The 24,188-nt window shown below is 50.3% G+C and overlaps 1 protein-coding gene across 3 annotated transcripts in view; it reads left to right on the top strand.

Annotated features, from left to right (window-relative positions):
• KLHL29 (kelch like family member 29) overlaps positions 1-24,188 on the top strand; it is a 310,478-nt gene that overhangs the window by 68,390 nt on the left and 217,900 nt on the right. For all 3 annotated transcript variants that reach the window (XM_043604449.1, XM_043604446.1, XM_043604447.1), the window contains exon 2: positions 14,534-14,641. The gene's annotated coding sequence lies outside the window, so the exon portion shown is untranslated. The remainder of the gene's footprint in view (positions 1-14,533; positions 14,642-24,188) is intronic.

Here is a 24,188-nt window from a genome sequence, read left to right as displayed (position 1 = left end):
TGCAGCTCGGGGAGGCCAAGGTGATAGACAAGTCCTACCTGGCACCTTTCAGCAGCTGCCTCCCATTTGAAAAGAAGACCAGACATACATTTTCATATTTAGGTAGGCTTTTCATAAATGTATCTTTTTTTCTTTTTTTAAGGCAGGAAGTAGCAGGGTTCTGGCAGGGCTTTGGAAATGCAAACTGGTCTGTGATTCGAAGGGAAAACCTCCTAAAGAGAAGTCAGGCGTTGCAGTGCCCCAGAATCACCTACGACAGGTAGATTCTTTGAGGCTAGGCCCCAAATTATCCCCGCCTGACAGAGGAAGAGCCTTAGGCTGAACCACTGCCCATGGTATGTCTATGGGAGAACCCGGGTTCAGATTTCTAGATTTTCTTGTGTGTTTTACTTCTTCATTTAAGGATGGCTTGGTAGAGCAGAGAGTTACCTAGGCTTCGGTTCTCCCACCCATTCAATGAACAAAAGTTTGTGTCCCCAGTGGCTTTGATCTGTAGGTTAAATTAGGCCTTTGCCAGGATGGTGGCCACCCCTCTACCATGGTAAGAAAACTAACTTTACACCCAAGTATAAGGTATTCCCCACTTTCCCAAAGAAAAGGTCTCCTAAAAAAGTTTTTTTAGCCAGCCTGAATATATGAATTTTTTGGAATTTAGATGCAGACATCTCTAGTGTATAGACCTATTATAATATACAGACATAAAGGATATTGTTGTAGCATATAGATAACTTACTGTTTACTTAAAATATTTAATCAATTGCTTTAGTTACACATCTTTAAAATGACAAAATATATGACATGCTAACTTTAAAGTATTAGCTTTTCCACTGACAAATTTCACACATCCTCATTCCAACCTGTCACCCACGTGCAGTTTCGACCCCAGTGAGTGTTTTGTTCCCGGCGTAATTTTTATCACTAAAGCTGCTTTTTCTGAGTCCTCTGACAGTTTCCAGAGCTCACAATTCTTACTTCCATCCAAGTTTTCAAGAGAAACCACATTAGGGGATTACACCTTTCTTTAAAATTCTGCCCCAAGCCACAGGTCCCAATTCCTATAAGCTGTGTTGGTCGTTGCTGTTTCCATTTGCCTTACAGATGAATGTTCATCATCTCTTGTAGCAGTTAGCCATTGTCGGGTGTCTTTTTATTTTTTTTTTATTTTTTTATTTTTTTACTTATTTTTTGGGGGGGTGTCTTTTTTTTTTTTTCAACGTTTATTTATTTTTGGGACAGAGAGAGACAGAGCATGAACGGGGGAGGGGCAGAGAGAGAGGGAGACACAGAATCAGAAACAGGCTCCAGGCTCCGAGCCATCAGCCCAGAGCCTGACGCGGGGCTCGAACTCACGGACCGCGAGATCATGACCTGGCTGAAGTCGGACGCTTAACCAACTGCGCCACCCAGGCGCCCCTGGAGGTGTCTTTTTAAAGTGACCTTTAAGGGGCACCCGGGTGGGTCAGTCAGTTAAGCATCCGACTTCCGCTCAGGTCATGATCTCACGGTTTGTGATTTCAAGCCCCACATCTGGCTCTGTGCCGACAGCTCAGAGCCTGGAGCTGCTTTGGATTCTGTGTCTCCCTCTCTCTTTGCCCCTCCCCTGCTCACGCTCTCTCTCTCTCTCTCTCTCTCTCTCAAAAATATTAAAATTTTTTTTTTGAGAAAGTGGTCTTTAAGGCGTATTTACAACATCCGAACGCTAAAATTATGAAGCCATAATCCCAAGAATAATTACCGCATCTGTTTTTGCTAAATTAGGTGAGAGAGGGCACTGTTAAGACAAGTCCTTTACTTGTTAGAGAATGTACCCATCGATATATTGGGTACCTTGAAGATAAGGCAACACCCTTTTTCTGAGGGCTAATGAGAGATGAAAGGAGAGACGGTCACGTGTTTGGGCGTAAACAAAATTTTTTTCGTTTACCAAGTTCTCCTTGCATTCTTTACCGGCTGGTCAGCAGCCTGTGCCTGCAAAGGCAGGCAGAGGTCTTGGTTGGAGCAGGATCCCGAGGTGGGTCCTGGGATTGCTGGGCCCACCAGGAGCTCCGGCCACCATCTTGCCCCGTTTTTCCAAGCGCCAGGAGCTGCAAGTCCCCTCTGGCCACCTTTCTGCCAACCTGCCGCCAGGCTTTTCTGTCGTTTTAATGAGCCCAGAGTCATTCGGAAATATGCACTGTGCTCCACAAAAGGAAATAGTAATATAATCAGAAATGATTATATTCTAGCACTTCAGCACTATTGCTTCTATTAATGTCCATTATCACTATATTACCTGAAACGTGTTTAACAGTTACAGCCACCAATCAAGGTGCCCGTCCTGGAAAATGTGTATTCTCTCCGTCAGGATCGCACTATGTATTGTGCTGTTACTGTTTTAAATTTTTTTTCAGATAATTGGAACCTGCTACTTCATACTTTGAAAGGTAATGTAGCGGGTGAAGCCCTGAGAGGTGCAAAGCCTTTGCTTCCATCAGGGAAAATAATGCAATTTCCACGCAAAATGATTATAATATTATTCAGTGATTACATGGGAGTGGGGGGTAGTCTGTTTTTGTTAGGTTTTTGAAAGTGGCAAATTGAATTCCATCCAAGTAATCAGAGGTTATGAGTTCCCAACACAGTGTGTGTGCACATGTTGGAAGTTCATGTTCCCAGGATCCTCCCCAGCCCTGCGCCCCCAGAGCCTCTGGTGGCCACTTAGGGCAGATCTGAAATGCCAGGAGGTTAGTCCTCTGGCAGCAGCTTTCAGCCGAGGAAAAAGGGGACTTGATGGAAAACACCCCAGCTGGTCACACCCCAAGTGGGATGCCCCTGAGACTTGCCCCTCTGTGTCCCCCAGAGGTCCCCGGGGAGACTGACCTCGGTGCCCCCAGCGGTGACCTGCTCACTTAGGGCAATCTGCGTTGACTTCCTTCCCTTACCTGTTCCCACTCGCCCATCTGAGCTTTCTTGAAATCACTCCCCCAAGTGAACCACTTGCCTCGAATCCTTATCTGGGCCATGCTCCCCAGGGAGAGGCATGCCCAACCTCCCAGCTTTCCCATCCCATTTTCAGGGCACCCAGGGGCTTCTCTGGGTCCTTCTGGCCTATAACCCTTTTTGTAGCGGTTCTTGGCAGCATCCAAAAGTCTCAATGTGTTAAGTAAGGCATCATCATCTTGAAAAGTGAAAATTCTTAACTTTTTTTTTTGGTTGGGAAGGTGATGGGTATAATTGATTTCTCCCAGTTCTTCTCTTAATTATTACTACTCCTTTCAAGGGAGACAAGATGATTTAATCCAGGTCATATTTAAAATGCCCATAACCAAGGGGTGCGTGGATGGCTCAGTCAGTTAAACGTCTGGTTTCGGCTCAGGTCATGATCTCACAGCTTGTGAGTTCCAGCCCCGCATCAGGCCCTGTGCTGACAGTTCAGAGCCTGGAGCCTGCTTTGGATTCTGTGTCTCTTTCTCTCTCTGTTCCCCTCCTGTTCTCTCTCCCTCTCTCAAAAATAAATAAACATTGAAATAAATAAATAATAAAATGCCCATAATCGGGGTTCTCCTTCTGAACATGTATACATGTCTCTTAGATAATCTATGTGTAATTGTCATAGATTAATTGTCATAGATTTGTTGTCAGTAGCCCTTCCCCATCAAAACAGGCTGCTTGCAGACAGATCACTTAATTTGCTCCTCGATGTTATTTTTCATACACGGTTGCTGCACGGCCGACAGATAGCAGATGATCCTACTACAAACGCATTTGACATGGCATGTGCTGTGGGGATGAGCAAACTCAAGGTCTCCTGCTGTGGCAAGTGACACGTGTCTTCCTGTTACGCAGAAGAGCGGGGTCCCAGAGACCAAGGCGCCCCAACGGGTGCTGTGGCTGCAGTCCCTGCCAGTATTCAGGTGCAAAAGAGAGCCCTCCCTTAACCTGCAGTAACAGAGGCTGTCAGTGTCCTGCCCCGTCCCTGGGGCCCACCTGCTGACAGTTTCCATTTCCTGCCTCTCCCTTTGTGAGGGCAGGCTGGAGGTGTGGGGGGGAATCGATATCCACAAAGCACCCACCAACCAGTGAGAGGTGGGACGTGATGAATAAATACCCTGGCTTCGCTCCTTACATCTTGGTGAGACGTCTCTAAGATACGTACTACACGCTCACTAAAATGGTCCCGGCAGGATTAAGCCCCAGTTGCCCACACCAGTATCTCACTCACTAACGGATCCTTGGTTGGCTTTTCTTCTGTTCTGCCTGACATCCCTGCTCCCTCGTCCTTGGATCAACACTCCCCCGCCCACCCGCCCCGAAGACAATTGTATCCAAATCTGTGTTGTAGGATCCGCTTTGGAAGGGAAACCACACCAGATGCCCGCTTTTCTGCCCCTGCAGGTTCTCTCATCTTCCCGAACCTTAGAGTAAGCCCTGGCAGGGAGCCTTCCTGCAGCTGGGAGCCCTCCCTCCTCTGACCACCTTCAGTTCTAGGAGGCTGGTTAGCTTAGCCCGTAGCATCCACAGCCTTGTGACATCCTGTATGTCTGCACGGGGGTGTGTGACAGGGTAGGTGGCAGCTCTAGCCAGCTTCTAGTTGACCTGGACGTCTGTCTGGGAGGTGATGGTGCTCCAGCCACATCCTGGCTTTGGAGTGAGGATCAGCAGGGTGGAGGATGGGGTGGCCAGATGGAGCCAAGAGTGCACACTCTGGGGGGGGGGGGGGGGGGCGGGGAGAACAGTATAGAAACCCTCCCAGTGACTAAGTGAGTGCTGATGGGTTATTTGCGCCATTTTCGTCTGCTGGGGCACCGGCAAGGCGAACGCATTGTGTTCCAAAGGAGGAATGTTCTCTAGACGCAGTAATCGTTGCCATGCCAGCTTGTGACAGAGCGAACCACATCAACTTCTAAATTTTCTCAATGGAGTGTGATGTGTGTAATGTGTAATAAAATATAAATAAGCCTTTAAGAAGCATCTATGTGTTTCTTTTTATCAACCTTTAGATGCGTTCAAGCCAACTACAATTTTATATGAATTCTAGATGATATGTAGTATTTTTATTTGCTACTTCATTGCTAAATGTTTCATATAAAACTGAAGAGGGAAAAAAATACACAGTCCCACATATAAAAGAAGAAGCAGATGGCTCAATGTGACCGTGGGGGAGAAGCAGTGAATGGAGTGCTCAGAACGGAGGCTCCCCGGCTCCCGGGCGCAGCCCGAGATAGAGTGGAGGGAAGTTCGCATGTGTGGTTACCTGTGTTCCTCAGCCATTTGCTCCCACTGTGTTTTAAGTAGGCCATTAGTATTCAGAAGAATCTACAGGTATCTTTGTTATGGCTTTTTTTTTTAAATCTTTTAAATGTACATATAAATGAGTATGTATTATTTATAGATGTCTTTGGATTTAGAAACATCGAGCTTGAAAAGTAATGCAGCAAGGAATATCTGATTTACTGCTCGCTGGAGAGGAGAGAGGAAGACAGGGGAGCTTTCTTCAGGAAGGAAGACAGGGTTTGATAAGTTGTTTAACCTTTCTAGGGGACTTTCCTGGAAACTTCAGGTCCGGTGAAGCCACAGAGAGACGATGCGGAGAAGGAGATCAGCGGGTGAACCTTGCCGCCCAGCTCCTCCTGCTCCTCAGCTGTGTGACCTTGAGCTAGTCACTCACCCGCTCTGGCCTTTGCTTTCTTGCCTCTATCCGGGCATCGAGCCGTGCCAGGCTGCAGCTCGGGGATTCGTGCATTTGTATTGACTTCTCTGGCCTGGCTCCTGGGTTGCTGGTTTAGATTGCAGAAGCGCCGTGAGCTCGGTGAGCAATGGTTCCATGTTTTATTTTTTTATTTTTTCAGATGGAACATGAAGCCATGGTGCGATCAAGCCACTTGCCTGCACACGTTGGTAGAGATCAGGAAAACAGAATTAGCTCCTAATTCTATTTTCAGTTCCTAGGCTGTTTCTATATTGGCCAAGAAAAGCAGAGAACTTAGAGAAATTCCTGGTAATGACTGCTTTCTGCCTGGGTACGGAGAAACATGCCTGTCTGTGGTTTATTTTTAAATGGATAACTCATCATATCTGGGTAAAAAGTACTGTAATCTCCAAAGGCTTTTCTTTCACAATTTTTTTTTTTTCTCTGAGAGTATAGAAACAGCCTCAGATCTACTCAAATAAAACAGCTTTTTACTGGGTGAGGAAACAGTGGTTTCCAGACGCTGGCCCTATAGGCTGGGGTTCAGAAGAGGTGGAATGAGAGAATCGGAGCGGTAGCAGCAGCTTCCCACAGGCCTTTCGTTTGGTTTACCAATTGTGGTGGTGGGGGGGGCTGCTGTCTGGGCGGGGGACAGTAAAGTCTGAAGCTGCCCTCTCAGGAAATTCAGGGACATAGCTGGAGGGGGCAGGGAGTGACAGCTGAGCAGTGTCAGATCGACCCAGGGCTCCTGTATGCATGGTGAGCCCACTGCTTCGACTGCCTTCCAGGAAGATCCCTGCCCATGTGTCTGCCCCTGTGTGCTCACTTCTGTGGAGCGGTGCCAGGAGAGAAAGCACCACCTCGTGTGGTTCCCAGCCCTCCCCCACCATGGCACCATAGGTATTTTAGGGACATCTCTTCTGTGCTTCAGTTAGCAGACATGGAGATAATAATGGTTGCAGCCACCTGTTATATGTGCCATGGGCTATGCTGAGTGCCTTTGACCTCTACACAGGCTGAGCCAGACCCTGAACCGGTCCAGCAGGGACTAGGATGGAAATCCAGAAAGGAAGCTCTGCCCATCCCACGCAGGCCGTAGGGATCCAGACTCCGGAGAAGGGGTTATCAGATCTCTCTGCATCTCCCTGAGCAGACCAGAAACCCACCGAGCCTAAGAACCCAGCCTGTTACTGTGTGAAGTCACTTTTCCCCATCACTTCTCTCTAAAACTGTGGGCAGGGGTGTCGGGGGGCAGGGGATGCTGTGGGACCCTGTGCACTAGCGGGTGTCGACCAGACTATCATTCCTGACCCTGGCAGTAAGCAGATGCCAGAACCAGTGATAATGGCGTTTGGTGACTCCTGCCCCCCAACATGGACGCGGTGGCCCACATAGAGGAGGGTTCAGGTGTCTTCTGATGCGGTTGGCTACTTGAGGGCCAAGGGTGCAGGTCAAAGGCCACCCTGAAGAACTAAAACAAACAGCCTCCCTGTCACTAGGAAGGAGACAGGCCTCAGACAAGAAACTGGAACAGGGGAGGTGGAAAGAAAGAGAGAAGCCCTACTTTCTCGGGCTCTGCCTGGAGGTGCAGCCTGGAGGTAGGCTCGTGCCTGAGAGTGAGTTCCTCTGTGGATGATGCCAAGATGGGGGCCACCTCATGGAGCAGGGACCACCTGACCAGGGCCTGCAGAGCCTCATGGGGACAGCTGGGGAACCAACTTGTCTGGGCACATAGTGCTTCTCTGATGACTGCCGTCACCCACCAACTGGCCTACTGTTGTGTTTTACTCCAAGGCTCTAGACAGGCCTTATTGCAATGTGATAGCCTTGCAGGAATGTCAGAACCAACGGGAGAGACCTGTTCACATTTGAGTCAGAGTTTGAGGTGGGTGGCAATGCTGAGGCCAACGTGGTGGAGGTGAGCCTCCATAGATGGCCCAACCCACAGAGAGACCTGGAAGGTGCTGGGAGAGTGTACTGCCTGTCTCTCAGCACCAGGAAGGCGAGGGAAGCCCATTCGCTCTGCAGTCCAGCTTGGCATTCTCGGCAGCCGGCCTCCCTGTCCGTGAATTAGCGATGCCAGTGCCTGTCCTGCTCTCCCGGGGTCCATGTGGCCATCTAATGAAGGAGAGAAGATGCGGAAGCACTCCACAGAGCCAGCAGCACAGGCGAATGTGAAGCATCATCATGAAAAGCTTAAATTTATGGGTCTGAAGGAGAAGCAACATCTGGGAAGGAATTATTGCAATTTAAAGGGAGGATGCAGGCCTGTTTATAAGAGCGAAATCTGGAAGCCGTGTCTGAATTTTTTTTTTTAAGCTGGTTTGTATTCCAGTCATGAAACTGTGGTGTGAACTTCCAGATGTGTGAAGCAAAATTGTAGAAAATGAGTGGAGTCTGGTAGGCATTTTGCTTCCTTCGACAGAGCCTTACTGAGCATGTACTACGGGCCAGGTGCTACACACTGTGCCGACACCTTAAACGGCACCGCAGGCGAGTCAGGCTGTTGGGTCCACTGGCATAAGCCACTTCTCTCCTCATCTTGTGGTCTTCAGAAAACGCAAAGGCCTGGGTGGCTCAGTCGATTAAGCACCCGACTTCGGCTCAGGTCATGATCTCGCGGCTCGTGAGCTCGAACCTCACGTCGGGCTCTGTGCTGACAGCTCAGAGCCTGGAGCCTGCTGCGGATTCTGTGTCTCCCTCTCTCTCTGCCCTTCCGCCGCTCACACGTGCTCTGTCTCTCTCTCTCTCTCTCTCTCAAAAAATAAATAAAAACATTTTAAAAAATGCAAAGATATTGCATATAATAACTAGGATATTAACATGTCCTAGTTAATATCGTTGCTGAGGGGTGTGCTGTGCCATGAGAAAATGGGGGGCGGGTTTGAAGGGGATAGGGTTGATTTGGACTTTTTTTCTGTACTGTTTCAGTCCTGGTGTCTGGCAGAGCACTGTCGTGGCATAATTCAGGATCTGATCGTGTGGGCACCCCGTTTTCCTTCTCTGCCCATTCTCCTTGCCCAAACCAGCCAAAAGGGACCTGGAGATGGGCCATCAGGAAGCCTGTCTGGGTAACACACGTGCACTTATCTTGATATTCTGCAGCAGTTTTCCTTAAGAGTGTCTATACTCCCAAGACAAGTTTTCAGTAGGAGAAGGGGTGAAGGCAGGTGGAAGGAGGTCCGGGCAGGGGAGCAGGTATGTATCTGGTCACAGAAGGAGAGCTGGGGGTGTCTGGGGGGCAGGTGGCCCAGGCAGTGGAGGCTGGACAACACAGGGCATGGAAAGAGTCTGGACTTGCCTGGGCTCCCTGGGGCCCCTGCCATGGAGGGATTTGGGGCAGGAATGCCGTGACTATTCTGGGGTTGAGCACAATCCCTGTGGCGGCGGCCGGGCTACTCGGGGGCCTGGTGAGAGCTGGGGAGGCCTGGCCCCGGCAGCGGTAGTGGAGATTATAGAGGACAGGTGACTGTGCACGATTAACCACAATGCTGGGGGCGGGGGGCAAGAGAGAGAGGGACGACGTGGGGTTTTAAGGCAGAGGAGGTGGCTGTGCTGGGTCCTGAGATAAGGGTCCAGAAGTAGCGGGTTTGGAGAAAGTCAGTGAATGCATTCAAGGGGGGAGGGGGTGTTAGTCGATTCCCGAAGTGAAGGAGGCACAAAGACCCTGAGACGCTGTAATGGCTTCTCCTCTGAATCTCCACCCTACCCGTCAAAATCTTACCCTTAGAATTGAATGTCACTTGTTAGAAAGCATTAAAATGGAATTGAATTGAATTTTTCTCTTGGTGGGGGCAGTGATGATAAAAAAAAAAAAGTTGAGAAACACTGAGTTAATAGTAATGGAGAATGAGCTGCTTCAGTGCTGACAGAGGTTTTGTGGTAGACGTGGAGCACAATCTGTGGCTTCTCTGTTGTGGGAGGGGGTCACGCGGGAGCTGGACCGCCACCAGGGCATCTGGGGGCTGCCGAGAAGTGGGCGGGGGGGGGGGGGCAGCAGCCAGTTGGGTCCTAGGGTTGTTCTGGGCTCACCAGGACCAAGAGTGGAATGAGGCCATCTGCTGACACCTGTACTTTTATTCAGCCCAGGGGTGGTGACTGCAGAATGAGCACAAGACAGCTCTAATCTCATCATCGATCGGGGCCCCAGGGACAAGGCAGCTGAAGCACGTAGAGTTCCAATTCTGTCCCCCCCCCCCCTACCTTATGTATCTGCCGTGTAACTTTGGATAGTTCTTCTTTTCCACGAGCCTCAGTTTCCCCATCTCTAAAGTAGGAATAAAAATAGTATCCAGCTCATAAGCTTTCGAGGAAAGGTGAATCAGAAAATGTGAATGAGCGAGGCTTTGTCAATGCCAAGCATTGTGAAAATTTCATTATCACGTCTCAGGCAGGAGTCATGGCCTCTGAAGATCCTACCTTTCTTTGAAGAACTCACGTCCACACGAAAGCTGGCCAGGCGGCACATCCCTAGCATTGAGAATAAGTAATGGATCTCATCAGTGGCCAATTCTGGCTCCTTAATGGAAAGAGGAAACCTCTGCATTGTGTTGGGTGGGTTCTCGAAAGGCACTCCATCTTTGTGTTTCCGTTCTCTCCTTTAAAAGCAGTGCCTTCCGGACCCCTCAGCCCATGAACTGTCACCAACCTGATGGATAAACCTTTTGCGAGTGTTTATTTTGGGGTTGGCGAGATGCCTGCAGGCTTTGGTGAACCCATGGTTGATATTATTAATGGATGGGTGGTTTTTTCTTTCTTCTTAAAAGAAGGAGAATGTGAATGAGTGTTCCCCTTGCAGGAATGTGGCGTGGTACTGGGGGCGTCATCGGGTCCTGAGCCTGGGCCGGCAGGAAGGTGGATGTGGGCGCTGGTTTTCTTCTACAGTTTGCAGCCTCTGGTTCCTTTGCTTTTTCCTTCCAAGGAAGAAAAAAATCCTTGCTTCCCGGTTGGCTGAGGGGTGGTGAGCTGCCCAGACACCCGAGTAATAATCGGGTAGCCTGGTCAAGACCCAGGCAGGGCTAGTCTATGATCCTGCATCAAATAGGAGACTCCCTAATTGGTTTCTCCTCTCTTAAGGGCAGTTTCTCGCCAAAAAATTGGTACGTTTTATAGGGAAATAAAAAATCCTGGGGCCCTTGTTTGTAATTCTCTTGGCTATCAATTTGGTTCATGTCAGGAACCATCTTTGGTTATAGACTTAGAATGGTCTCAGAATTTTCTTTGGGTTGAAATTTGGAGATCTCGCATCACATAGGCAGTTATTCAACCCAAAGACCCCATCGGAGGGTCGAGCTTTCATATTGGCCCTTAGGCCCCATCAAACTCAATTAGCATCTCTTAAGTGCCTTGCCGAGGTGGGGACATTCGGACCCCTTTCACAGGCATTGACTTACCACCCACTGTATTTTTAAAACCAAAGTAAAACATCCCTGTCCCATGGCTTTTTAATTTTTTTTTCCTAAAGCCTGGAAGCTGCCCTTTGATGATGAAATTAGTGAAAGAGAAAGGGTCAGTTTACCCACAGGTGCCAAGGTCAAGCCCCGAGATACTGCCTTGAGCCCCCCTGGCGATGGAAAACCTTACCTGTCTCCCTGATGCTTCCTGGGTTCATTCTTGAAATTCATTTCCCCAGGCCACTTTCTTTGGAAATTTAACGTTTCCCAGTGTTAACATGGGAACAAAATGATTACTAGAAATCAGTTTCTAGTAATTCATTTTAAAAGCACTTGGGACTGTCATGCATCTCATTAGAGCAGGATGTGCTTAGGTGCATGGCTATAGCTTGTAGGCCTCCTAGAAAGAAAAGATGATAAATGGAGGGTCGCCGTGGGTCAGAGATTCAAATATTAAGATAATGTCTGTTCTCTGGATACCTGGGATTTGACTGCAAGGAATAGAGGTTGGGTGAAGGTAGAGCAAGAAGAAGAAATCAGTGAAATCACTGAGACATCAACTAATGCCAAATATGAGCAGAGAACAGCTAGAAACCCCTCGAGGGAGGAGTTTCTGGGTTGGGGCAGGCAAAGATGGCAGCCAGGAGCAGCTGCTTGCCCTGGGCGGTGGGGCAGGCGGGGAAAGCACTGGGACAGTGATCCTGCGGCTGCCACTGCTAATTACGCATCAGTTTCTCTAGTTCTAAGAGTGAGAAAGGAAGGTTCATAGAAATTACCTTAGCCAGTGTCACAAAACTAAGGGGGCAGCGTTAGGATTTCGCTTCGGATGCCTGATTCCAAAGTCCTGCTTTCGACTGCCTCTGAGAGCGGATCCTTATAAGGGTCTTAACAGGAAATGGGCATGTTGAAATGAGTGGCTTAAAGAGAGTTGAATGACAGGGCTGTTCATAAGGATGTAGACGCCACTGTGACTGGAGCGCAAAGAGAATGCTCTGTGGGGCCCGCAGCATGCCATCCAGACCCGCTACCCGCACTGAAGGGTCACAGCCAGCCCGTCAAGCCACTGCAAGGAGGAAGGCAAGTAAGGGAATGAACACCCAACCCCCCATGGGTCCCTAGTCTCCTGCTGGCATCTGCGTTAGCTGTACCCAAGGGAGTCATGGGGTCTCAGAGCTCCAGTGATGCCCTCCGTGCAGATCAGGTGAGCCCCATGGGGACAGACAGGATGGAAAGCAGACCTGGGCAAGATGGCCAGCACAGCCTGTAACAATCTACCACAGCAGCTCATGTTAGGATCTCTCCATGAGCATGTTAGGGAAAAGTCCCAAAGAACTCAGCCTCACGCACAGTTTATTTTGGGGGGGGAAACTTCGCTTCAATCATCTCCTCCAGAAGTGGCCTCTGGGGGCCACAGAGGAGGGAAGACCAGGCCGTTGTCATCAGAACAAGCTAGGCAGCCCTAGTGGCTCACCTCCCTCCACTGCCCCTCTGAACCCCTGCCTGGCCTGTGCCCTGTTCATCTGGCACACCCTGGAGAGCTGAGCCATCTGGTTTGGAAGGAAGGGAAGCAGATTAAGCTGACAGTCCTGGGAGGTCTGTCTCAAGAGAATGAGAGCTCCTTCCGCAGCTGGGTGGCCAGGACTTTGGGCTCTCAGTTAGTTAGTAGCCTTTACAGTGGTCTACAAGGCCCTGCATGATCTAGATACTCACTTCTCTAGCTGAATGTCCTACTAGACTCTCCCTGCCCACCCACAGTGGGTTCCTTGCTGGCCCAGGAACACAACAGGCATGCCCCCCTGCCCCCGCCCCAGGACATTTGCACTGGCTCTTCTCTCTGCAGGAACACACAACTCCGGATTCCTGCATGGCCCACTCCCTTATCCCCTTCACGTGAGCTCAAATGCCCTATCTCATAAGTCTTACCCTGACCACCCTCTTTAAACTGCACCCCAGCCCCCCAACACTCATGTTCTGCTCTGCTTCTCTAATATATAGCACTGCCTACCTTTTAATGCACTATGCAATTTCTTAAGCTTAATGTTTATTCTGTGTTTCCACCCACTAGAAGATGAACTCCATGAGGGCAGGAATTTTTTTTCTTTCTGTTTTTGTTCACTTATGTATCCCTGGTGCCTAGAACATTGCCAGACACACAGCAGGCCCTCAATAAATGTTTATGGAATGAAGGAATGAAGCGATGAGTGAATAAGATTCTCATGGATCTAAAATGATCTGACCACTGTCTCCCAGACCTCTCTTTTCACCAGCACATACCTCCAGGGATCTTTCCCAGAAATACATCAATCGTTTATTATCACCAGTACTGTCAATATTTTGTGGCCAAAGCGATCGATTTATCTGCGCACTTCACGTAGGCTTGGTAGGGGAAATGTACTCACGACTTTGGCTCTGTGTCAAAATTAAATGGTGACCTTGGCTTACTTTGCTTCCCCACAGAGGTTATTTCTTAATCGTAGAGAGAACACTCTCTCCTTGGGAAAAATAATATTTTTGCCACCTTCAGCTTGAAAATGGCTATTTGATATGGCTCGCGTGTGTCTCTGTCAGTGGCAGCTGGAAGAGTGCGGGTTGAAAGAGGCTCTGAGAAAGACCCGTCGCGTTGTCGGGGAGAAGCTCGTCGCAAGGTGGAATTAGTTTACAATAACTTATTTACCTGTCCAAATCCCTCATATCACATTAAAGCTTTCCCCTGCTATCCGGGACTCTGGAGTGCTAAGAGGAAACAGGAAAATCAATTGATAATGATATATTCAGTTTAGAAAAATATATCGATTCCCAGGTAATGACAGTTGTGCATTTTTGCAGTGGAGGATGCCATTTCTTGTCGTGAAGATGGCTTTCACATATATTACATTTGAAAGAGGGAACTGGGAATAGTCCTGCCTCGCCATAATAGATAGGCTCTTTCTACCAGGTATTAAATCTATATTTAAAAAAAAAAAAATTCTCTCCAGGGAACCCATCCTTTGCCTCCTCAAGGTCTTCTTGCCCATTATCTAAAGAAGTAATGATTTGTTTTTGTAATTCTAGAGTTTGTGTCCTATTCTCTTTCCAGCATTAGATTAAAGACCTGAATTTCTTATCTTTCCCCATCTCTGGAGTTGCTTGGTTTGAATCAGATGGAAGGCGATGTCCTTATTCTCCCTCTTATCCACTGTTAATGGTTCCCCTGTGGGGATTAGGGCTTTGTGTGTTTGGGGGATGGGGGAGGGACATCTAGGTTCTGCCCCTTGGGGGTCTCCACTGCCTGCTTGGCCCCCCCTTATCTGGGAGTGCCCACGGCCGCCTTTGGGTACAGCCTGTGTGAGATGGTCCACACTTAGAAATTCCACACAGAGACAAGCTTCCACTTAGGGTGGGGACTCTCTAAGATACTGAAATTCCAAAGATCTTTTTGCAGAAGATGATATCTTTTCCCACCCCACCCCCACCCTTTTTCTTCTCTTTCTAGACTGTCTGGCCTCCTGGTGATGCTCACGCTGTGCTAAGTGTCGGTGGCCATCAAGGTTTTTGCATCCTGGGGACGAATCCTGACCTTGCCAGAGACGGACATCGAAAGGTAGGTCTCTGCTCAGCTCGCCTGCAGATAGGAAAGGCATCAGACCTGGGCACTCCCGGCTATGTTCTCTAACACTGATGTTCTAGGGGAAGTGAGGAAATGTAGCTGGTCCTCTCAGCCTTTTGGTCAGGGAGATTTTTACATAGATGCAGGATTAGAACCTAGCAAAGCCCCCGGGTCTCAGTCCTCCTGGGATCAACCTAAGAGCATTGCTGTAGCTCTTATGGCTCCCCAGGATGTGGGATCCGGGGGCAGCCAGCGGCCGGGTCATCTTTAAGCTCCTCAACTGTAATGCTTCTTTGACAGTTTACCTTTTCTTGTTATTAAAGTAGTTGTATTCAATATCATTAAAAGACTGCTCATTGTAAAAATACTTTAAAAGATAGCACCTAAAATTATATAAATTACTTAACACTCATAATGCCGAGAAATCACCACTTTAGTGTCTCTTTCTGGGCTTTCCTTCTCTGCACAACTGTAAAGTGTGCACGCACAGATGCACCCACACATGCACACGTAAACGGGATCACACTGTATGTACCGCTTTTGACTTCACAGTAGGAAGGGTACATTTCTGATGTCAGTAAATACAAATCTATAGCACTTTAAAACTCTTCATATCATCTGGATAGAATAATCTAAGCAATTTACTTAAGCAGTGCCCTAATGATGGGCATAGAGTGTATTCTTAATATCTGACTCCTACAAAACACAACAAACATTTTTGTGCATATATGTTTGCATAGTGGTTTGATTATTTCCTTGGATTAAATTTATGGAGGTCTGGCCTCAAATTTTGACTCAGGATTTTCAAACCTAGATGATAAAAACCAGGTAACCAGGAGAGTTGGGGGGAACGTGGCCTGCGTGTGAGGGCAGATATCTGATGACAAGAATCTGTAGGATTGCTTGAACACCCAGCCGGCAGGCCAGGAATGAGCCTGCAGGAGCAGGGGAGCCTGGAAATGCAGCTGCCGACATCCACTTACTTACTGTTGCTCAGGAAACAGGAGGATGGGCCTGGAATGAAGGTTGGAGGGGGTCGGCGGGGGGCACCAGGGTTCAGGACAGGTGAGGCTGAGCTGGCCCAGCCTAGCATGTCTGGTGGCACTTGAGGCTTTAGAAGTCCATGGGCCAAAGCCATCTCTGCATAGCACATGGGGCCCAGGACTGGGGAGAAGACCATAGCAGCCCCAGGACTGCTTTGTTCTTAGGTGCCAAGCCTGGTGCCCTCTGATCAGGAGCCTCCGTGGCCTTTACCTGGGGCCAGCTTGTGGCCTGAACCCAGCTTCCGTCTGCAGCAGGGGCCAGAACGGCAGGCCGACAAGTTTCCAGCCATGTGCATGTTCCTTTTGGACTCAGAAAAGGTGGGCCTGGGGATGGCCCTCCTCTCCCAGAGCCCTGGCTTAGAGAGAAGCTACCGGAGCTCTAGGGTTGAGTTGTCAGTAGCCGTGGTTGTCAGCAAGCAGCAGGAGGAGGCTCCAGGCTGGGCCTGGATCAGCTGCCAAGATGGAAGAAGCATCTACTGGGCATCCAGCCTGCCGCCACCCAGCAGCCCAGTGGGGACAACCAGCAGGGGCAGATGGGTTTCTGGCCTCAGGAGCTGGTGGGCTGTTCGCATGCATCTAATGGCACCGCTGAGTGGCCGGACAGCTGTCCTGGTTCGTCGTCCTAGGCCCGAGGGGACGCTTTGCTTCTGTGACTGTCGGGTAAGAGGCGGGGAGTTACCAAACTAGACAGATCTAGTGATGGTGGCATCTTGGATCTGGTGATGGTGGCATTCCCAGCTCCTAGAGGGGGCAGAGGTGGAGATGAGTGTCTGAGAAGAGACTGAGGAGATACTCGTCACAGAAGTCAGCTTTCCAAGGATAAGCCTTCACGTTTTAAAATTTTAATGTTTATTTATTTTTGAGAGAGACAGAGAACAAGTGGGGGAGGGGCAGAGAGAGAGAGGGAGACACAGAATCGGAAGCAGGTTCCAGGCTCTGAGCTGTCAGCACAGAGCCTGATGTGGGGCTCGAACCCACAAAATGTGAGATCATGATCTGAGCCAAAGTCAGACGCTTAACTGACAGAGCCACCCAGGCGCCCCTGTATTTAATATTTTTAAAAAAAATTTTTTTTTAATGTTTATTTATTATTGAGAGACAGAGAGACACAGAGTGTGAGCAGGGGAGGGGCAGAGAGAGGAGGAGACACAGAATCGGAAGCAGGTTCCAGGCTCTGAGCTGTCAGCACGGAGCCTGATGTGGGGCTCGAACCCACAAACCGAGAGACCATGACCTGAGCTGAATGAAGTCAGATGCTTAACCGACTGAGCCACCCAGGGACCCCTACCTTCACGTTTTAGACACTGTGAGTGGGGTGAGGTGAAGGGGATCTAGACACCCAGGGGAATGGGTTTAATGGCCCCTATTTTGAGATTTGCTGTTCCGTCCCACTGACAGGGGAGGGCACATGGTTCTTATTTATCTCAGTCTTCAAGAAGCATGTATGTTAGGAAAGGGAGGGACCTCAATAGGACACCTGGTAGATCAACCCCCGGACCGGTGTCCCCACTGTGAACTCATGGCCATCTGCCCTGCCCTAGCCAGTTCCTGGAGAGAGGGAATCACATCTCATCTCTGTATCCCCTTCCACCACCCCCGCACAGCACCTGCTGGGGCTCTCGGTAAATACATCACTGCACACGCAGCCGCACCTGCTCCTGGGAACACCTCAGCCCGTGGCCTGGAGCCAGGTCGTGCTTGTCCCTTTTGCCTCACACGCAGAACTCCACTGATTCCCAAGAAGATAGGAAGTCTCCACAGCCCACCGTGTCCCCTGTGACCAGTGGAAGAAGCTATCACTTTCCTGTGGAAACTGGGCCGGATCACTGGGCTGTGTGTGTCCTGCTGCAGAACGGGGCCTGCTCAGATGCAAAGCAGGGCTGCTCCGTGCCTGTCCGTGACCGAGAGTGTGGTGCCAGAGCCAGCTGGCAGGAGCGAAACCTGATCCCTGCACTGCAGTGGGTGACCCTGGCAGGGGTGGAGCTCAGGGGAGCTAAAGCCGAGGACCCGGTTTATGCAGAACCATAGGCTGAGCCAAGAATGACATCACCAGACACCTAGACCTTGGAGGTGGGGAAAGGCAAGCCCTGACCCCCATCAGTGCTGAGACGCGCCCCTCTGCAGCCTCCCCAGCCTCCATCCCCGGGACCGTCTCGGCACCTCCCGTCCGGGCCCCTTGTCCCCCTGCATGCCATGCATCCTGAGACGACATTGCAGATGTCTCCAAAGCTAACGGCGCTTGGAACTCTTCCATTAGAGGACACTGTGTGCCATGCCCTGGACGTCCGCACTCAAGGCTGCTTCACCCGGCCAAGCCATTCGGAAGGTGCCCTTGCTGACCACACTCCCCGGTCTCTTGCCTTCCCTCACTCGCTTTCTCTCAACAGCCGTGCTTCGTTCCATCCTTCTTTTCCTTCTTATCCATCCCCCTTTGGCTACCGTGTTCCCATCCAAAGACAGACCTGTGGGCAGACATCTCAGGGCTGCCTTCACTGTCACCTGCTTTTCCTTTTTCCTGGCTTCCTCTCCCGGCCCCACCCCTGCCTCGGCAGCCCCCACATCCACCGGGCTTCTGGGCATCCGGCCTCCTGAGGATGTTGTGGAAGCACATCAGCACCCCGGCACAAATCCTTCAGCAGGGTCCCCCCTTTCCCATCACCCCCCAAGCCTTCGGCCTGCCCCGTCCACATAATGACTAGCAGATGACCTACCTGCTACTTCGAGGAGACCCTGAACCTCTTTCCCTTGGCTTGGTGGGCCGTGTCACTCCATCTGTGTGGCCACTCCAGCCCCTCTTCCTCTGCCTGCCGGTAAGGGAGGGCGTCAGTGCTACAGGATTTCCCTCAGCTTTCCTTTCTCTGCTTCATCTGTCCCCAGGGCTTCATTCTCAGATGGCATCTCTGTGCCGAGGTCCCAACCACTTCTCCAGAGTCCTGAGAATCAGCCACGACCTGATTCGCACCCCAGACTTGGCCTGGCGAACACAGAGCCACCTTGTTGCTCTCAGCCTTCGGCGGCCAGGCCACTCACCCCTCCCCGGTTGGGCGTCTCTGTCTCCTTTGCCTTGTGTTTCTCATCTTCCTTCCTGGACCACAAGCTCCTTGAGGACAGGGACCGTCCTCTTGTCTCCACATCGTGAGATCAGATGATCTTAGTTCCAAAATCACAGGACTGCAGGACAGAGAGACCTCACAGGCAATGGATGGACAGGACCCTGGACCAGGAGGCGGCCACTGGGCTCTCCTCCCAACCCTCGTACTAACTCTGGGGGAGCCCCAGAGAGCTGCCGAGTCTCCATCTCCTCCATTCACACTGAGGGCAAGCCCTGACCTTCCTAGCTCCCAGGAGAAGACCGGCAGGTCTTGCTGGGCCAGCAGTGTCAGCTCTCGGTGACTGCTGGAATCACCCGGAGAGCTTTCAAACATACGGATGCCCAGGTCCTGCCCCCAGACCTTCTAATTTAATTGTCCTTGTGAGAATGGATGTTGGTGTACTTTAAAGCCTTACCAAATTCCTGGACCCTAAGTCCTGAGGAATTGACACAGAGGTTATAGAGATTCAGCAAAACGAAGTTCCTGGATGATATGTACTTTATTTACCCTTTCAGATATTCTAAAATCTACCCCTTGGGGGTGCCTGGGTGGCGCAGTCGGTTAAGCGTCCGACTTCAGCCAGGTCATGATCTCGCGGTCCGTGAGTTCGAGCCCCGCGTCAGGCTCTGGGCTGATGGCTCGGAGCCTGGAGCCTGTTTCCGATTCTGTGTCTCCCTCTCTCTCTGCCCCTCCCCTGTTCATGCTCTCTCTGTGTCCCAAAAATAAATAAAAAAACGTTGAGAAAAAAAAATTAAAAAAAAAAAATCTACCCCTTGGATCAAGCCATCCAAAAGCCAGACACTTGGGCCATCACACTGTCAACCCCATTCATCTCACTCCACCCCAAAATGCTTTCACTTGAACCCTCTGGGCTGTTAGAAGTTCTTCTTTTCCTGTAGATCATACTGATGTGCCTACATTTAGAATTTTGTGGCAGTTAATGTTTACCCTGTCACTGTGATCTCTTTGCTGGGACCCTTGGGAGAAGTGTCTCTGATTTCAGCACAGACATGTTCTCCTCCTCAGCCTTTCCTGGCACCTGCTATGGAATCACATTGTAACATCCGCTTCTTGTTTGCCTCTTCCAAGGCAAAACAGTGGCTCTCAACTCTGGCTGCATATTAAAATCACCTGGGGACATTTTAAAAAATTCCAATATCCAGGCTAGATACACCAGATCAGTTAGATCAAAATCTCTCGGAATGGGACCCAGGCATTAGTATTTTTGTGAGGCTCCCCAGATAATTCGAATGGGAGGCCAAGGTCAGATGCACCACCAAGCCTGGAGGCAAATCTGTGACCCACCTGTAACAGACGCATGGAACTTTCTAGATGTGGTTTCAGGGACGCAGCAGCCCCTGCGCCATTTCCTGCGCCTACACTTGTCAGCAGCTCTCCTGCTTTGGATTTACATTGTCTTCTTGCACGTATCCCTTTAAGTTAGCTTTTCAGTCCTTCCTGAACTGCGTGAGGTGAAAACAGAATGGAAAGCCTCCTGCTTGTCCCTGGCTGGGCCCTGGCACAGCTCCTGCCCCCCTCAGGCCTCCCAGGAGAGAGGGTCACGACCCCTTCCCCACCCAGAGGCGCCTGGTCAGTGCCCTCTGTTCTGGTAATCCCCCAACAGGGACGCGCCTCCAGTCTGCCAAGAGCTGTCTCCAAGGCCATGGAAGAGGCTCAGTCAGTTCGCAGCATCTGTGTGTTGATTGGGACTGGGGCAGAGAGGGGACTCATGGGGGTGGCGTCCCTGTGTCCAGGACACTGGCTCTGTCACCTTTGTTTGCCCTCTCCCTTTTCAAGACTCGGCCCCTTGACAAACAACCCAGTGGGATAATCGGCCAAAGGCAGGAGATGCCCCGAGGTGGAATCTTCCCCCAGTCCCGGATGCGAAGTTGTTCAGGGGGAGCAAATACGTGGAGCGGTTCCCATTAGCCAACGGGGCTGGGGTGGGGCACACACAGCAGTTCACTCTAGCTGCAAACCCTCATTTGGCACCTGGGCTAGAAATAGCTTATCTGCAAACCTCAGAGTTTATTTTTGTGGCCAAGTTTGATTTTCCAAGCGACCTATCTCCTTCCTTACCTTGAATGTGCCCCAGCGGCCGGGGCTGCTGGGAACAGTTGCTTGTGCCCTCCAGGAGGGCATCTGGCTGAGGGCAGGTGGGGGTTGACACCCAGCTTGCACCTTGCAAGCTTTGCTGTGTACTCTGTAGTGCTCAGAGGGAGGGACGCCTAATTTGCACAGAATTTTAATTTGCTCAGAAATCTCATTTGCGCACAAATACCGAATAGGCTGGCAGTGGCCCCACCGGAGTCCTGCTCAGGGAGAACTCCATGCGTACATCTGTCCAGTGACCCAGCAGGGGGTTGCTCCTAAACTACTGTGTTCCTGTCCCTTTTTGATGATTTCATGTATTCACAGGTCACTCAAAAGAACTTTTAAGCTTTTGTCTTCGATTGTAAATTCCCTCTCTCTCGGTGCTCTGTCTCTCACACACGTGCATACACACAGCATGGCAGTGCAGGGGCACGGGGGCTATGGAGGAATACCCCGCACAGGGAAAAATGAAGGATGTTTCAACATTCATGCATTCCTTTATTTCTTCAAGCCTTTATTGGCAGCAACACTGCATATTGTTCTAGAGCCTGGGTCCAGAGAGTTCAGACAAAAGCCCTGTCCTCCAGGAGCTGGCTGTCCAGTGGGGAAACCAGAAACTGAGTACGTTCTTGCAAGATGTGATAAATGCAACAAGAGGAATTTATACAAAGTGCTCTGGAAGAACTATTCATTTGCCTAACAAATATTTCTTGAGCACCTGCTGCATGCCAGGCATCATTCCAGGCAGTGGGGATACAACAGTGACCATAGGAGACAGAATCCCTGACCCAGAGCTCACATTTGAGGGCATGAGAGTACTCAGCAACTCACTTAGTTCGATCAAAACTACAGGCTTCCAAGAAGAGGTGGCCTTAAACTAGAAATGAAGTCTGTGCACACGCACGCACACTCAGGGACTATTCCAGGCAACGGGAAGAGCTATCGCAAGGGTCTCAAATGTAGAAACACAGGAAAGCTCAGCCTAAGTAGTAAGGGAGACCCATGGTGGCTCGGAGCCTGGAGCCTGTTTCCGATTCTGTGTCTCCCTCTCTCTCTGCCCCTCCCCCGTTCATGCTCTGTCTCTCTCTGTCCCAAAAATAAATAGAAAAAAAAAATGTTGAAGAAAAAAAAATTTAAAAAAAAGGGGCGCCTGGGTGGCGCAGTCAGTTAAGTGTCCGACTTCAGCCAGGTCACGATCTCGCGGTCCGTGAGTTCGAGCCCCGCATCAGGCTCTGGGCTGATGGCTCGGAGCCTGGAGCCTGTTTCCGATTCTGTGTCTCCCTCTCTCTCTGCCCCTCCCCCGTTCATGCTCTGTCTCTCTCTGTCCCAAAAAAAAAAAAAAAACAAACAAAAAACAAACAAACAAACAAACAAAAAAAAACGTTGAAGAGACCCATGGGTTGGGAGATGCAGCAAGAAAGGTAACTAGGTCTTGGCCATGGTGGGCATTGAATGCCATGCTAAGCCTCCAAAAATCACCCTTACAGATAACGGAGACATAGCTGAAGGCTCACAGAGCCCTCTCACAGCCAAGCTCCCTATGTGCCATCTGACCCCAAAACAGATTCTTTGGCAGCCTGGTGCTCTGGGCAGCCACTACCCCAAGTCTAATTTGTTAGAACGTCCAAGGCTAAGGCCATAGGACTTCTTTTACCTCCTCCCGCTACCTAGTGCTTTCGGTTTGCATAGCGTTTTCACACAATTCCCTCTACTTGGTCATGAGGGAGACCCTAGGAGGTAGACAGAGAGGAGTTATTGTTGCCATTTATTACACCAAGCAGCAAGCCGACGCCCAGAGAAGACCAATGCCTTACCCAAGCTCACACAGCCAGTCAGAGCAGAGGGGGGACTAAAATCCTTGTCTCCTGGCTTCTAATCCAGAGCCCTCAGGCCTTCACATCAACTGACACTCGTTATATTGAAACCTAAAGAGCTCTGAGCAAGTATTGGCCATGTGCTGGCCTGTCCTCCACAAACATTAGTTGAGCACCTACCACATGTCAAGCCCAGCCTTGAGTGACCATCCTCTGGGCCTCAGTATAGTCCCAAAGCAGCCCAGGAGGAAAACCGTCCTTCCTCCCACCCACCATGACCCAAGAGGCCTAAAGGCTACAGGTCAGCCAGACCTGTGCTGTCACCCACCAGTGCCAACCTACACAGGTGACAGAATCGCCATCACCAGCTAGAGACCACCCCACTGCCTCCCTGGGTTCTCCCATCCAGGCCACTTGGAGGCACGCTAGGTATAGCCGCCAATACATAGTTCCCTCCGACTTGTAAGCTGGGTGCTGAAGGAGCAGGGGGCTCACGCCTCACTCACAGAGCGACAGTTTGCCTGGGTAAGGCGGATGCAGCCTAGCAACCCTCGCAGGTTGAGTCTTTTTTTTTTTTTTTTTGATTTGTAGCAACTCATTTAGATAAAAGCATCTGGTTCGTAAGGAAGCAACAACAAAAAATCATTAAAAGCATATTTCTGCTTTTACTAAGTAACCTAGTAACAGCACAGGAGGTAACAATTAACCCGGCCCCCCTTCTCCAGGTGGGCAGGCCGGTGCTCTGAGTGGGAAATGACAGGACACAGAAGGGGTCTAGCCTGGGTCTCTTCTCAGATCAGTGCTCACAGGGGTGCACGAGGCAGCCCCAGCCAGCCAGCCAGAGAGCCTCACCCTCCCATTAGTGTGTAGGGGAGGCATCCCGCCTCTCCATCCCAGAATAAGCAGTATGATTATTTATTTAGCACCAGTTCAAGGCTTTCTGAAGTGCACTCAAAGTGCTCTGCCGTCTCACACAGGGGCACACAGAGCCACATTACTGACTTTGTGAGTCGGGTAAGGTAAATCTGACCCCCGCGCCAGCCAGTCTCACTCGCCTCCCATGACCCGCACTCGACCCGCACACGCATGCACAGCCTCTGTTCCCATGCAGACAGACCCTTGTGCTCCTAACCGCCCCTGCACGTATGCATCACACCTGTGGACGCTTGTCCTGCAAGCCCAAATATCCCGGAAAAGCCTCTCCCATCCCCTCCCACCTCCTGGCAAAGAGCTCCCAGCCACCTACTCATGGGAATTTCCTCTCCTCAGATTTCCTGACGCTGTTACTTTCTCTGGCAGCCATTCGCTTCTTCTTGGGTCAAGTGTGGTCCTTTCACCATCCAGTGTGCTTGTGGTTCATCCCCCACCCACTGTGAACTCTCCAGGTTGGGGGGGGGGGGGGCAAGCTCTCTGCAGAGCTGAGCACATCATAAACACCGAAAAGGGACTGATGATAGAAAACGCCAACTCACATGGCCTCTAGCTATGCTCATTTGCT

This window comes from Prionailurus bengalensis, chromosome A3 (assembly GCF_016509475.1).
Source record: "Prionailurus bengalensis isolate Pbe53 chromosome A3, Fcat_Pben_1.1_paternal_pri, whole genome shotgun sequence".
Taxonomy (NCBI): domain Eukaryota; kingdom Metazoa; phylum Chordata; class Mammalia; order Carnivora; family Felidae; genus Prionailurus; species Prionailurus bengalensis.
Note: the sequence above shows the minus strand (reverse complement) of the source record. Positions and strands in the feature narration are given on the sequence as shown.